At 43.7% G+C, this 15337-nt stretch overlaps 1 long non-coding RNA gene across 1 annotated transcript in view; it reads right to left on the reverse strand.

Moving 5' to 3' along the window:
- The window catches only part of LOC101751892, a 70190-nt gene extending 55429 nt beyond the window's left edge, over positions 1–14761 (reverse strand). Inside the window, exon 1 of the long non-coding RNA XR_001463355.4 lies at positions 14588–14761. This is a non-coding gene — a long non-coding RNA (uncharacterized LOC101751892). The remainder of the gene's footprint in view (positions 1–14587) is intronic.
- Positions 14762–15337: the final 576 nt, after the last annotated feature.

A 15337-nucleotide genomic window follows, 5' to 3' on the forward strand; every position in this document is an offset into this window, starting at 1 on the left:
CACTGGTTACATTTTAAGTGCATGCTGCCAAATTCTCAAATGAATGCATGGCCAGAAAAAAAAATGCACACCATTAACTATAATGAGTTATCAGAGATAACTCAATAAAGCTTACTGGAAAGTGCTCAGAACTCCCAACTAAATCATCTGCTAGCTGTAGAAATCAAATGGCATTTACTTAGATGCCTAAATATTGTCTAGCCAGCAGCCAAATTGAGAACATAAGTCTGCCTTGGATGAAAAGCCTGGCCTAAAGCAAGAGCTGTGATATGACAGCCACCCAAGCCTCCGGGGAAAGTCTAGTAGAGCATCCCAAGTTCATGCCTAGCATGTGTTTAGAGAAGGCAGAGCCCTAAAATCCAGAGATGACATCTGGAACGTAAGAGAAATGCCAATTCAAATTTCAACCCACTCCCATCTAGAGGGAAACTTGTTTAAACTTGTGAGTAAACAATGAAAAGGCACTATGTGAAATTCACACAGCTACAGAACTGATTATAAAGCAATAAAGCAGATCTTTAAGCCATGGTCTGAGCAGTGAATATCAGAAGCCAAGACCAGGCCTGTTCTTAGGAAAACTCAAGCACCAAGCATACCTAAAAAACATGATGACAGCATAACAAACAGGGGACCTTCTCAATTTCAGACAAGAAGCCGTGGACAAGAACAAAAGAGGGATGGGGAAATAAATATCTTAGAAGGGCTCTGACAATTCCAGAGATGAGAGGTGACAGGAAAGATTTTGAAGAGAGAAGTAAACAGAGTGGAAGTCACAAACAGGAGAGCTGACAGCCAGAAACTGTTTGGATTTTAAATGAGCTCAGTGGACAGAGAAGGGGAAAGATCATTGAACTGTTACCCATGAATGACAAGGATGGAAGTGGAGCACTGTGAAAAGGAAGACATCCAGCATATTTGGCAGCAATAGCTTCAAGGAGGGTCTTGAACGGGGACATAGTGGCAACTGATGCTGCTTAGTCTCTGACATGCATCAAAGAAGAGGGAGATGGAGATAAGTGGAAAAGCATCCAACCTAGAAGGAGAGTTGAAGAAGAGAGAAGCACCAGAAAATTCAACGCAGACAAGAGAGGAAAAACCCTTGGGCATGTGCAGAATTGCTGATGAAGTGTTTGCTGATGAGCGGTGAGAGAATCTCATCATGTCAGTTCAGCAAGCTAGGAAAAGCACCTCACAACTGAAAAGGGGCAGAAACAGTCCCTCAGACAAAGTCAGCAAAAGAGCAAAGATGGCATTCTGGAGATGGCATTTTTAGTACAGTGTGGAGGAAGCTGAGGGGGAACGTTACAGTGGAGTCCATGGGAGGTATGAATCCAACTCCTTTTTTCCTGATCTGTCAAAGATGTTTCCTCTCCCACCTCCCCAACTCCCCCCCCCCCCCCCCCCCCCAAAAAAAAAAAAATCACCTTCCAAGTTTAAAATTAAGTTTTTTAAGATTTGGAAAGGACATAATGAATCTAAGGGATAAGAAAACCTAATCAAACTCTTGTAGTCTGTATCTGTTTAATAAGGGATACTACTGTTACTGGGATTGAGCAGTTGTAAGCCTCATTTACCTGTGGAAGGGCAGGAGGTTTTCAACACCATCAGTGAACCAGGAAGGGCAGCAGGGAGGGAAGAGAATCTCCAACAAGAATGCCTAAGCATTAGTGCCTACATCTGCTGACATTACTCCACCAGGAAGATCCATGGGCATCCAACAAGGTAAGATGTCTATAAACAAAATCATGCTAATGCCCAGGCTGACACACCTAATCGTGTCACATGAGCTGCACAGCTGCTGCAGTTAATAAAAAGGCTTCTTCTCTCCTGATGAGCATGCTGAACTCCAACAGCATGCTCACCATTGGGCAGGAGCCTTCTCTAACCTGATCCAGTAGACTCAGCTCCTGAGAAGAGGACTTGCTGAACACTGATACAAGGTGCTGCATCCTCCTCCCCTCCATGGACAGACTACACTACAGTGAGCTAGAGAGAGAATTCACCTTTTCCGATATAATGAAGTCTCTCAGCCTTATACAGATTAAGCTCCCTGTAAGAGGAGCACTGGAAAAAGCAAGGTAGCATTGTATTGTATTAATGTCACTTAATGGTAACTGTGAGTGATTGCAATGCAATAAATATGGAGAGGAAATTACTGTAATTGATTGACAGTCTGGAAGCTTCCACATTCTATCTAATGAGAGAGACCTGCGAGAAGCTGCTGCAGTAGAGGCTATTAATGCAAATCATATGCACCATGCTTGCTCTCTGAATTATGCAATGCCATGTGAATGTCTAATCCATTTCACCAGGCTTGTCTCTATCCAGAAAGAATATTCCACTGACATGCTGATTAGTATATTAGGAGAGTTTCAGAAGTTCAGTGGTAAAGCAGGTGCCAATGCAGTGTCATTAATTTAGTTCAGAGCAAAACAAACAGGTCTGTACGGCCATCAAAATCACTGCATAAGTCTACAAGATAAGTTTGCCACAGCTGATGGGAATTTGCAGGAATGCCCTGTAATACGTGGTAGGAGTTAACAAACAGATAAGGAAGGTATCACTTTTCTAGGAAACAATAATCAAGGACTTGAGAATTAAAGACAAGGAAGAATGCTTGATGTAGCTCCATGATATTACACGTGGCTTTCCAGAAAGAACGTTGTGATAACAAATGGACAGGAAATTTAGAAATTTAGTTGGTATATTCAGATTGCAGCAGTACCAGAGACACTGGGCAGCATAAAAAGATGTAGGGAGATGGTGCCTGTCCCGAGCTTTCTGGGCTAATACCATTGTATTTTGCCTCTAAAAATGTATATTCAGATCAAATACCATTTAGATCAGTGATGAAAATGATTTTGAAGGAGTAATCCTGGTCCCCGGGGAGCACTTGTCCTTCATGCAAAGCCATAACACAATTAGCACCACAGTGTCTGTTAAACGGAAGCACAGACCTGGACCACAGGAGACCTCACACAGTTTCAGATTAAGGGGATGTGAAGAAAGCTCACAAAAGGCTTCCTGAGCCTGCACTGGCTGTCTCTCTTGTTTCCACAAAAGTAAAAATCATTCAGCTTTAACAAGAAACTGAGAGAAGGCACTGCAAATCTTTACAGCATCCCTCACACTTTTCTTAGAATTGCTATTTTACAGACCTGGATCCTAAATAATACACCTCAACATCAGCCTCGTGTCATTTGCCATCTAAGATGAACACTTACAGCAATCATTTTGCCTCAATATCCCTTGCATTTAAAGGTCACAAGCTAGCCACATCAAGAAAAAAAAGTAGAGGGACAACTAACTTAGTAACAAAAGTAAAAAATGCCTAAAGAATAGCTTTGTAATGAGATTGATTTTACTTTTCTCTCCTTATGCCAGCAGAGACCCAGCCCCATGGGATACCTCATCCTTTTACACCTGCCCAGCATCCTGTGGGAAATGACAAGGTCTCAAATAGAGCAACCACATGGACATGGAGGGCTTAGGGCAAGGCTTTGCTTTCCAGGTCACTGGCACTGAAGACACATGCCTTTACTTGTGTAGAGGAAAAATCATAGAATGGCCTGGGTTGAAAAGGACCACAATGATCATTGAGTTTCAACTCCCCTGCTATGTGCAGAGCCGCCAACCACCAGACCAGGCTGCCCAGAGCCACATCCAGCCTAGCCTTGAATGCCTCCAGGGATGGGGCATCCACAACCTCCTTGGGCAACCTGTTGCAGTGTGTCACCATCCTCTGAGTGAAAAACTTCTTCCTAATATGTAACCTAAACCTCCCCTGTCTCAGTTTAAAACCATTCCTCCTTGTCCTATCACTATCCACCCATGTAAACAGTCGTACTCCTCCTGTTTATGCACTCCCTTCAAGTATTGGAAGACCACAATGAGATCTCCCTGGAGCCTTCTCTTCTCCAAGCTAAACAAGCCTGCTTCCCACTCCTCCTGGGGATTACAAGAGGTCCCAAAGCACCTCTACCTCCTACAAGAAAGAAAGAAAAAAAAAGAACATGAGTTAGACACCATGCAATAGATACTCAGGATCCTCTCTGGCGATCCATGCTGAATCTACATTTTCCACTAGCTTGTCTGCAAGCACTTACAGCACTTGCTTGGAAGTGAAGGTTTATTGTTAAGATTTCATGGAGTTATTACTTGTGCGGTGAGTATACCAAACAGCCCCATTACATTCTAGGCTTTATGGCACCTAGACGTGCCTAGGGACAAACACTGAGAGCAGAGCCAAACGGATTTGGAAAATAAGTACATGGAAGGAGGCAGAACTTGACAGTTGGCAAGTCAGTGCTGGGGAAGCAGAGGTCCGTGTGTCCTTTTAACATTACTCTTGTGGGGAAAATATGCTGAAAGCCCCCACCGGATTCAGGCATTAATACTTTATCAGTGTTATTTACAGCATCATAACACAGAAGAGCCTCATCCCCCATCAACTGTGCAAATGCAGCACAAGGAAAGGGAGCCACTCTCCAAAAAGACACACACACACACAAAAAAAAAAAAAAAAAAAAAGGAGAGCAAATCCACCCCAGCAGCCTCTCAACAGGCAGCAATGATTTCAGAGAATAGAGATATGCAGGACTGTAAGCTCTGGAGAAGCTGCTACCATTTTCCGGCAGCTAAACAACTCCCAAGGGGGCCATGGGCACCCCAGGACCTGCATACCCCAAAGGGGCTGGGAACATCCACGGGGACGTGACATATTTTGCTGTTTTCACTCTTTTTTGCACTGTTCCACCTCAGAGGCTGCTTTCAGAAGGCAAGGAATTGGGGTTGATTTGATCAGACTTGCCTTATTAGCAGAAAGAATAAACTCCCCATGACAATTTCATCTTTTGAATTCACAACACAGAAATCCACCAGTGTTTCTCAGAGGGACTGAATTTGTCTGGGAGGGATGCACAGTGCAGCTTGCTGGTGAAGAGATGGGGCAGGGATGGGGAGGCGTTGTGCAAGAAGCAGAGGAGGCTTCTGTAGCCTTGGAGGAGTTATTTGCCACCCAGAGGCCAACATTTTCAGATTTTTTTGCAGAGATTGATGTTTTCAACACGTAGAAACACTCTGAGGAAAAACTATTTTGCATGTGTTCAGCTTCCAAGATTTCACTATTTTACTTGCAGAACAGCCCCACTACTCTGCACTCATTCAGCAGGAAGTTTACTTTTGGGCAGAACAGGCCTGAAATGAAAAATCTCCATCCAGATTTCAATTGCTCCCAAAGGGCTGGTCCTCTTGTGCCTCTGACTGCTGCACCACAAGGAGCCAGCTATGCATTAACACCCCTCTGGCACTGGGGCAAGCACAGCTTCTGCAGGAATGCCAATGCTATACCATGAAGAACGCCCTGCACAGCCCTGTAATGAAGGAAGACGGTATTAACATTCCAATCAAAACATCCAGGAGGAGAAAAAGGAGAACTGGTCCTTCCAGTGTCAACTCCAATTAGGGGGAAATAGAAGCCGCAGATGAGAAATAGGAAGCATCTGTATGTGAAAGCATGTTTAGCTTTGAAGCTGGTGTGGGAATATTGGCTTAGTCCTTACTTTCCCCAAGTGTTATGTCATCTCATGTGTAATGTTGACACTTACAAGGATTACTTATTAAATAATTCCTTTACAAACAACAGGGAATAATTCTGGCCTTTGATATAGACAGATTATGATCTCAGATGCTACTATTGAGATCTTATATTCATCTGAACAGGCTAAGCACATTAAGAATCGGGGAAGAAAAACACATGAATGCAAAATATGGAAAGTAAACCCAAGGACAGGAAAATCAAAAAAGCCGTGCTGAGCCACAGTTTTTAGTACCTGGGAAAGGGAAATTACTAAGAGATTAAATCAGACCACATGAGTCTTCAATTTAGTAAGAACTGTGTTCTATGCCAATCTGGGCAGAAGGCCTTAATTCTTTCTTTTCTTCCTTGACTTCTTCTTTTTTTTTTTTTTTTTAACAGCATCCCATTTTGAAGCTGAAAAAGTAAAAATTAAAATTTCTAGAAGGAAGGTTTAAGAATAGCCTGCGGATGTCTAATTAACCTGGCACTGCCTTCTGGTCAGTTCCCAGTTACCCGGTGGTGCTTCATCCAGGTTGTGGCTGGAGTCTGGCACAAAGCAGAGGCTCCCAGGCCAGCTCTGTAGAGGTTCAGCACAGCACATACACTGCTCCTCCTAGTCCTGGAGCAGTCCAGCCCATTTCAAATTGCACAGAGCTGGAGTTAATAAGCTTTGCTGGTGCCTGCACCAGCTCTCTGCAGAGCTGGCCTGGATACTCTCGCTCTGCTGCAGAGCCGGCCTGGATACTCTCGCTCTGCTGCAGAGCCTGTAGAACCTGGGCCCAGCCCTGCTCTGCTTCACGGGGATGCTCCAGTACTCCTCTAACATCTAACAGCAGGCTTGGAGATATTTCTGCCTGAAGTCCTGAGAGGGCAACGAGTGGCACCTTTTTTCCATTTTTAAACTGTCCTTTCACCAGAACTTTCTTTCCAAACCACCCCTATATGGGCATCCACTGTGACATGGGTGTTGGGGAGCAACTCCAAAAGCTGAACCGAAAAAAGCAACAGGGTTAATTTGTTTCTTCGAACTTCAAGTCCTTCTGCGCGCTTTAAGCAAACGAGGCATTAAAGCTGTGAAAATGCATGCAGGCCCCCGCAGCAGAACTTCCTTGGGCAGCTTGAGAATGGTGAAGGCCTTTTCACCACGTCCTATTGTCCCGGATAGATGTTCAGCCTAGAGCTCCAGCTAGCAGCACAGTATGGGGCTACCCAGGGCAATGAGTGACAAACAATTTAAAACTTCTCCATAGATCTAAAAAACAAAGAGGCTTTTTATCTCTGCACTGAAAGGAGTCAAGAGCAGAGCCTCCATCCACAGAGCCCACTGCTTGGGCCTAATCAGAGGAATCCCACGGATGGCCTGACAGCAGACCTGCTTCATCAGCAGAGAAATCTCCCCAAAACTTCCTTGAGGCCTGTCACTAGAGGGAAGGCCATCCCCTGAACCCCGCTGTCCTTCGTGGCTGGTCAGAGCATGCTGCTGCTCCTGCTCAGTATTCTTCCAGTCACTGCAATGCGACTAAAGCAAAATGGCCCACCACTGGCCTCTCCCTGAGCTTAACAGAGAAGCTCATGCTCCTCACTGAAAGAAATGAAGCCAGAAACACTTCTTCTTTTTTTTTTTTTTTAAGCAGCAATTGGAAAAACAAAGCAAGGAGAACTTTTTCCAGCCTAGAGAGTGGCACAGAGCAGAGAATAAAGACTACATGACTGAAAGCCTGCAGAACATTTTATAAAACAGTTATTTTTCCCCCAAACAATGGTACTTTGTCCCTGACATGAATCAAAAATGTCACAAGGCAGTTTGGCGAGGCCGCATGTGAATGCTGGGTATTGAGCAGCAGCAGCTGCAGGCAGACATTGTGGTTAACCCTGTGAGACTTTCACTGCTACAGCTGGCTTCCATTCTGACACTGTGTCCGAGCAGCCGCTCCTTCCCACTGCTGCTCAATAGAATAACCGCCTTATAGTGTCTGCACTTCGAATGCAAGCATCACAGCACCAGCTCAAAGGCAAAGACAGAGAGTTAGGTGATACCTCTGCACATGCCTCTGGGCCACTTTGAAGCCCTCTCTCCAGCATCAGTACTGGGAGGTCTTCTGCCATTTCCTTGCAAACCATAGCACTATGGTTGCCCAATTACATGTTTAGCTCTCTGGTATCCAGTTCTACAACACAATACTCCCTTCCTAGATCTATCAGCGTAAGTGATGCTCTCAGTTCATGCAACACCAGAGTACAACACGATAGTAGAGTTCAGACAGTGAGAAGTAAATATTTGGCTTATCAATTGTCATGAAGATTTCTGCAGTTCTTCAAGATGACTACATTACTCTCACAAAGCAAAAATTAGTCTTCCTCACAACTTGCCTTCCTCACTGAAAAGAATAAGTGAGGAAAGGTGTACAATTCTCAAGAAATACAGGCCTAATTCTACAGAAGTTTCCACTATTTTTTCTTAATTCATATTATTATTTAAAAAGTTATACTTTATGATCTGTAACTGATGACCAGCTTTAACCACATCTTTCCAAAGCAGTAATTTGAACAGAAGCCTTGACTGGTATCTTTAAACAAATTCAGAATTGCTCTGGAGTCTCTGAATTAACCTCTCTCCATGCAGCAAAAATGGAATTAGTTTTAAATTCTAATCAAAGTGATTTAGCCTATTGCATTAAGTTGCATGCTCCTCTATGCACCAGTACAACTCCATGCATACTGATCAGTCCCATTATGGAGGTATAGGCAACTGCAAAGGCAAAATACTGGACCAGTGGGCTGCTGAACTCAACTCCAGTGCAAAGAAAAAAAAAGGAAAGCTGGAAATCTTGCATCTCATCAGTGGATTTATATGCACAGAGGGATTTACATATTTGATTGTTTTATACATTTGCATCAACATAAGCCTGCAGCCAGGTTAACAGAGTGGAAGATTTGTTGACTACTGCAGAAGTGATTTAAAACTACCATCCTCCTTCAGAGTTCTGTTATCCTCACCTGCGACACTCATAGGAAATTCTTCTGGGGCTTTACTTTGATTTGTTTTTATTTTACATATTTATTTTTTTTTACAAAGCTTTCATACAGAGCTTTCTCAGAAGGATGGCTTCAGCCCTAACCATTGCATGCACAGCCACCTCATCCCAGCTTTATTACCTTGCTGATGCCACGTGCCCACCCTTCACTAAGCCCCCTGTATCACATCCTTCTTCCTTGCAGCCCAGCCCTATGGGCAGCACAAATATGCAATGAATATCTGCAGAAGCATGCCATTGGAAGATACATGTTAACTTAAAACACAAGGCCTTTCTGATATGGCCTCTCAAAACAAGCACATATGCATTAAAAGTAGCAGGCACCCCCATATTTTTCCACATATTTTTTTAAAGATGGAGGCAGGAAACAAACAGACAAGTTGCTTGTGAGTGTGCTCAGTGTGGGATGGCGTGGCAGCCAAGAAAGCTCCTGCTTCCCTCCATCACCCCAGCCCTCTGCTCCACCTGACACTGTTTTAGCCTGGAGCATACCTAAGGGCTACAGCACAAGCTGCCCAGGAGGAGAACAGCAACATAAAGGCTTGGTCGCATCATTAGGCCACAATTTGTGCTAATCCCCAAAATTCTGCAGGAGAATGTGAACATCTAGGATATAGCCTACCTTTGAAGAGGAGAACTCAGGGCAGGATTTAGACCACCTGTCATCCTTTTCCTTTATTTAATCCTTGCCCCATTCCTCAGACCCATTTTACACTAGGAAAAAAAAAAGCCATCCTTCCACAACTGTAACACCAGCCTCCTGACAGCAAGCAGGATTGTTTTAATAAGCCTTGGCAAAGTGTGTCCATTTTTAATCACTAAAGGAGGAAAAAAATATATTAAAAAAATAGGGAAGAGGGGAAGAACAAGAGAAAAGGCTGCAAGAAAGTAGCCAAAAAGAACAACTGTAAACATGCAGATCTGCCCAAACCTGGAGCCCAAGTAGCAAGCAGTCCCTGGAGCTGTAGGATATGCTGCCTTTTAAAGCAGAAGAATAATCAGTCTATTTCCAGGCTGTAAGCCTCCTACAGCAACTTCTGAAGAGGAAGATGAATATTCACTCCAGCCCAAGCACTCCTGCCCCTACCGCAGTAGGCAGGGCTTCCTGCCTTCTCCAGCAGCTGCCTCCTATCATCCCACCTACCCCACAAGGTGGAGGTGGCCAGCATTAGTGTCACCTCCCCAGCAACTCAGAGACAGCAAAGAAAACACTTGTAACCACCCAACAGGTTTGCAGCTACTCATGATTCTCAAAGTACCTGAAAGATACCAGCCAAACAAAGGGAAGGTCTCAAGAATGACAAGGAAACACATGATGGCTGGGCAGTACTGTTCCACTCAGGTGTTGGCCTCAGCCCATTCCTTCCCTGCAGGGCAGGACTGTCTTTGTAGCAGCCGGGGGAAAAATGGCATTTTGAGATCGTACATTTTCAGACGTCTTTCCCTGCATGCCTTGGCAAACTATCAAGTTCGATGAGGCCACATGGCAACATGAGAACAGAGTCTGAAGACTCGAAAGCTTTGGCCTTTTCTCTAGAACTGAAGCTGAAAAATGTCTTTATAGTAAGAAAAAGGGGTTATGTCACTTGACTAGCCAACAGCTTTGTATTACTGCTGTTCTTTCAGCTTAACCCACATTGTGGGAATGAGCCTCCTCCTTTATAGGTATAACATATATTGCTATTTTGGCCAGCATAGCTTAGACCTGGATTTACACAATGCAAGGAAAACTGCAAGAACACCCAATAGCTGTTGAAGTAATCATCATTTCCCCAGATCTAGGCAAAGACTTTTTGTTTTCATTTAGTTTCTCAACACTGACTTGCCCCATGAAGTCAGTGAGGCAGTCCAACACAAGTCAAGCGCACACAGGTCCAGAATTTTCAGTTGTGCAGCACCAGAGGATGAAAACCAAACCAGAAGTTTGGTCATTACAGAACTGTGCTTTAAGTTCACACCTTTCACAAGGACGTGGGTTGCATCATGGCAATATATGATCAACAAAATTACCCAAAAATTGCATGAACGGAGAATTATATGTTCCATATAAAAGTCTACAATCTTCTTCTCACTTAATAGGTGTACCTAATGCACAACTATAAAAAAAACTGTGAAATAGATGTTTTCAAGTTTAAAGTACTTCGATAATTATCAGATTGCACGGGTGTCTATGATGTTAAAATAAATTTAACCTAGCATAATACTTTAAAAGAGCTGAGTCTCATAACACAAGCTTCTCAAACAGACTAACTTGGTCAACTGCAGGCTGCCATTTCTCTGTAGATTTACCTACAGTAAGAGCAGTGAAGAGAGTCTTAGCGTGGGATGAAACTTAGTCAGATCTGAAGACTTCTGCATTTCAGACGTTGCTGTTTAGAAATCATTTTGAAATGAGTTCTTAGTCACCATAACATTTTAGCTGTTTGACATTTTAATTCATGGAAAATGTAGTTTTACTCCATTCTAAGATTTCCCACACTTTATATGCTGTACACAAAATCAAGTTATGGAAGTCTAGAACAGTCTAGACAAATTCAGTTCAAAGTGTTTCATTCATTAAGTTTCAGGGAGAATATACTGCCAAATCATGCAAGGACCATGACTGAAAAGCAAGAAGTTCATCAGCAGTCATAAAAAGGGAAGAAAATGAAGTTATTCAGTCTCACAATGCTGCAAAGATCTTGCTTTATCCTTTCTTACTTAGCCTAAATTCACAAGTGCAGCTCAAAAGCTGTACACAGCAAAACGAGTAACGATAGATATGCATCCTTGCAACTTGATTTACTTATTTTCATGTACTTTTTCCAGAAAGGTTTGCATATCCCATGCTACGAGCTCAGCAGCTGAAGAACTCTCCAGCCTGACTATTAGAAGGCAGCACCAAACTAGGAAATCTTAATGTGAACAGCCATGAGTGTAAGCTTTTGGGGGAAAGGTTCATGTTTGTTCTGTAGATGCCAGGTGCCTGGCATCAGAGAGTTGTGGCTGGTAGCCAAGCCAACATCAGCGTAAGATAGATAAGCAGCGGTTAAGAAAAGCCAGAATTGCACTGAAATAAAGTTTTGCTATCAAAACAAAATAAAAGAAAAATCAACAAATCTTGATTTCAATAGATCTGGGCTTTCACAGGAATTTTTTCCCTGAGACTTGCTATAATATCTCTCTTGTACTTAAGCTTTCCAAATTATAGGAACAGTATGGCCAAGAAAAATACCTGCATGCATTGAAAGTCAACAAGGAAAAGTTTGCTTACTTAATCAAAGCTTGAAATGCAGGAAAGGGAAAAAAAAAAAAAAAAAAACTGTTTCTTGCTACCTCAGATCAGATAAAGCATACATTCGCTTTCTGCCAGCAGTAACACATTTTTAGACATCTTACCATCATCAAGGGAAACCCCAGATCATTGCTCTATTTTCTAAAGCATCACTCACTGGACTGACTAGGTGAAAATGTCTGATTTCTTTGCAGGGTTCCCAGCCCACCACTCCAATTGCACACTCCCTGTACACAGGCTCTGCCAGTCCAGCCACCGATCCTACCCTGAGCTGGTTACTTATCCAGCCCAGAAGCTCTTCCCTTGTACTCAGCTTTTTGCAGCAAAGGGACTTTGCTCATTAGGGTACCTTTAAAGGCTCGCAGCTGCAGCCCACCTTCCCGGCTCAGAACCTGCATCTAGTCACAATAATTCATTGTGACTAACTGGTGTTTAATTACTGAGGTGATGAGCAGCAAAGCCAGAGTGACGTCAGAACTGCCACCACATTCCTCCTACCACCTGTCCACTCCTTAAGAGGTCTGTCTCTCTTTAGGACAAGTATATCCTACCACCTGTCCTCTACCCTGTGCAGGGCTCATTGAACAGAAAAACAGGCTGAAATTCCATTTCTGCTTGGTCAGAGCCTCTAAGGGTCTTTTCCATGAAGGTCACCAGGTTTATGGAGGTGGCCCAAACACCCAGCGTCCCTCTCTGACAACCGCTGCATGCTTCCCACTCATTGTCCTACTGCCATTGTCCTGGTTTTTATTCTGCAGAACAGCCACAACAGCACTTTTCATCCCTGAAATGCACCACATAAATGGAGACCACAAGCCAAACAAAAGCTATGGCCCTTATGTTTACCAGAGAAAAAGATCAATGGTCTTCAGTGAAAGGACAGGAAGCTGATATTCTCACTGTAACTTGTTAGTAAAGCAGTGAATAGTGCTATGGAGGCTGACAAAGGCTCTTTTTTTCCTTCTTTTGCCTTCCTCTCCCCCCCCCCCCTTTTTTTTTTCCTGAATGAAGAATCTGATGGAGAGAGTTATCATGTAGTTATCATCAGGCCACGAAAAGGGGAACATCAGCAAGTTTATTCAATTCTTTTGTTTGCTTTCAGAGAGTTGAAAAAAAATCTCAAAGTGCACACAGAAAATTAAAAAAAAAAAAAAGGCAGAAAAGAAGAATCACAAAAAGACAGCGTGCAGGGAAAGCGGGGGAGAGGAACAAGTCTGAGATATTTGCAACCATGTTTGCTCAGCATTTTGGCCTGTATTCAGGGCACACAGAGTATCCCAGTGGATGAAACAGCTAGCCTCTGCTTCCATCCACAAAAGGCCATGTTACTGCAATGACAAGCCATCCCTTAGGGACCTATTAGAATTAATACACGTGGTATTTACATGATTAGGCCCTTATTCAGGTATCTGGAGCACAGTAGGATATTCTAGTCTAGTCACTATCAACATTTCAGCATTACTGGGCACCATAAAACATAGCTGTGCTCTGATAGAAACATCACTGGATTGAGCCTACCCAAAGAATCACGGAACTGTGGGAGTTGAAAGGGACCTCTGAGATCATCTAGTTCACCCTCCCTGCTGAAGCAGGTTCCCTAGAGTAGGTTATGCAGGAAAGCATCCAGGTGGGTTTTATGGAGTCTCCTTCTCTGGAGATATTCAACGTCTCTTGTTCCAGCACTCTGTAACCCTAAAAGTAAATAAGTTTTTCCTCAAGTTTATATGAAACTTCCTGCGTTTCAATTTGTACCCATTGTCCCTTGTTCTGTTTCTGGGTACCACTGAAGAGAACCTGAACCATCCACTTGATTCCCACTCACCAGATATTTATAAGCATTGATAATATCCCCCCTCAGTCTTCTCTTCTCCAGGCTCAACAGTCCCAGGTCTCTCAGCCTTTCCTCATGTGGGAAACACTCCAGGCCCTAATCATCTCTGTAGCCCTCCACTCTCCCTAGAAGTTCCCTATCTGTCCTGTAGTTTTCCAGCTCCTCCTTCTTGCCCTTTTTGATGACTGGAGTAATATTGGCTTTCCTCCAGTCCTCAGGCCTCTCTTCCACCCTCTGTGGCCTTTCAAAGATGATAGAGACTGTCATCACAATAATTTCTGCCAGCTCCCTCAGCATTCATGAGCTTATCCCATCAGTACCCATGGATTTGTGTACAGAATTTGCCTAGCTGGTTTCTGACCAGATCCTCCTCAACCATAGGGAAGTCTTCCTTTTTTTCCAGACTCTCTCTTACCTCCATGGACTGACATTCCCAAGAGGCAGTCTTATCAGTAAAGACCGAAGCAAAGAAGGCATTCAGTAATTTCACCTTCTCAGCACCCTCCATTACTAAGGCATCCACCTCATTCAGCTGCAGATCCACATTTCTCCTAATCTTCTTTCTGCTACAACGTACCTTAAAAAGCCCTTCTTGTTGTCCTTGACCACGCTGCCTGGGTTTAATTCCAAGTGGGCCTTGGCCTTCATTGCATACCTGCATGTCCTGACAACATTCCTATGTTCCTCCCAATTGACCCGATCCCTTTTCCACCTTCCATAGACTTTCTTTGAGTTTTTCTATGAGCTCCCTGCTCATCCATGTGGGTCTCCTGCCATCTTTGACTGATTTCTTACTCTTAGGGATGTGCCAATCTCAAGCTTGGAAAAGTGGTGCTTGAATGTCAACAAATTCTCTAAGGCCCCCTTACCTTCCAGTGTTCTAATCCATGGAATACCTCCAAGAAGGTCACTGAAGAAGTCAAAATTGGCTCTCCTGAAGTCCAGGGTTCCAGTCCTACTTATTACCTTGTTTTTTCCATGTTCCTGAACTCCACTATCTCATGGTCACTGCATCCAAGGCTGCTCCCGGCTTTCACATCCCCAACTAGTCCTTCCTTGTTTGTAAGAACAAGGTCCAGCAACACACCTCTCCTCATTGGCTCCTCCATGGCCTGCATCAGAATGTTATCTTCCATGCACTGCAGGAACCTCCTGGGCTGTGCGCACCTGGCAGTGTCACTGTTCATGTAAATATTAGCATAGTTGAAGTCCCTCATGAGAACCAGTGCTTGTGATTGTGAAGCTACTTTCAGCTGTCTGTGGAAGGCCTTGTCAACTTCCTCCTCCTGATCAAGTGGCCTATAGTAAACATCCACATTGGTGTCACTAATATTAGCCTGCCACTTAATTCTTATCCATAAGCTCTCTCATCAATCATCCCTAAGGCAGAGATCGATACGTTGTAGTTGTTCTCTCACATACAGAGCAACTCTGCTGTCTTGACTTTCCTAAAAAGTACATAGCCATCCACAACAGCATTCCAGTCGTGCAAAGTGCCCCACCATGTCTCCATGGCTGCAATTAAATCATGGCCTTTCTCCTGCACACAGATCTTTAATTCTTTCTGTTATTCCCTATGCTGTGTGCACTGCTATACAGGCACTTCAGAGAAGAAAAGG

Source organism: Gallus gallus, chromosome 2, assembly GCF_016699485.2.
Source record: "Gallus gallus isolate bGalGal1 chromosome 2, bGalGal1.mat.broiler.GRCg7b, whole genome shotgun sequence".
Taxonomy (NCBI): domain Eukaryota; kingdom Metazoa; phylum Chordata; class Aves; order Galliformes; family Phasianidae; genus Gallus; species Gallus gallus.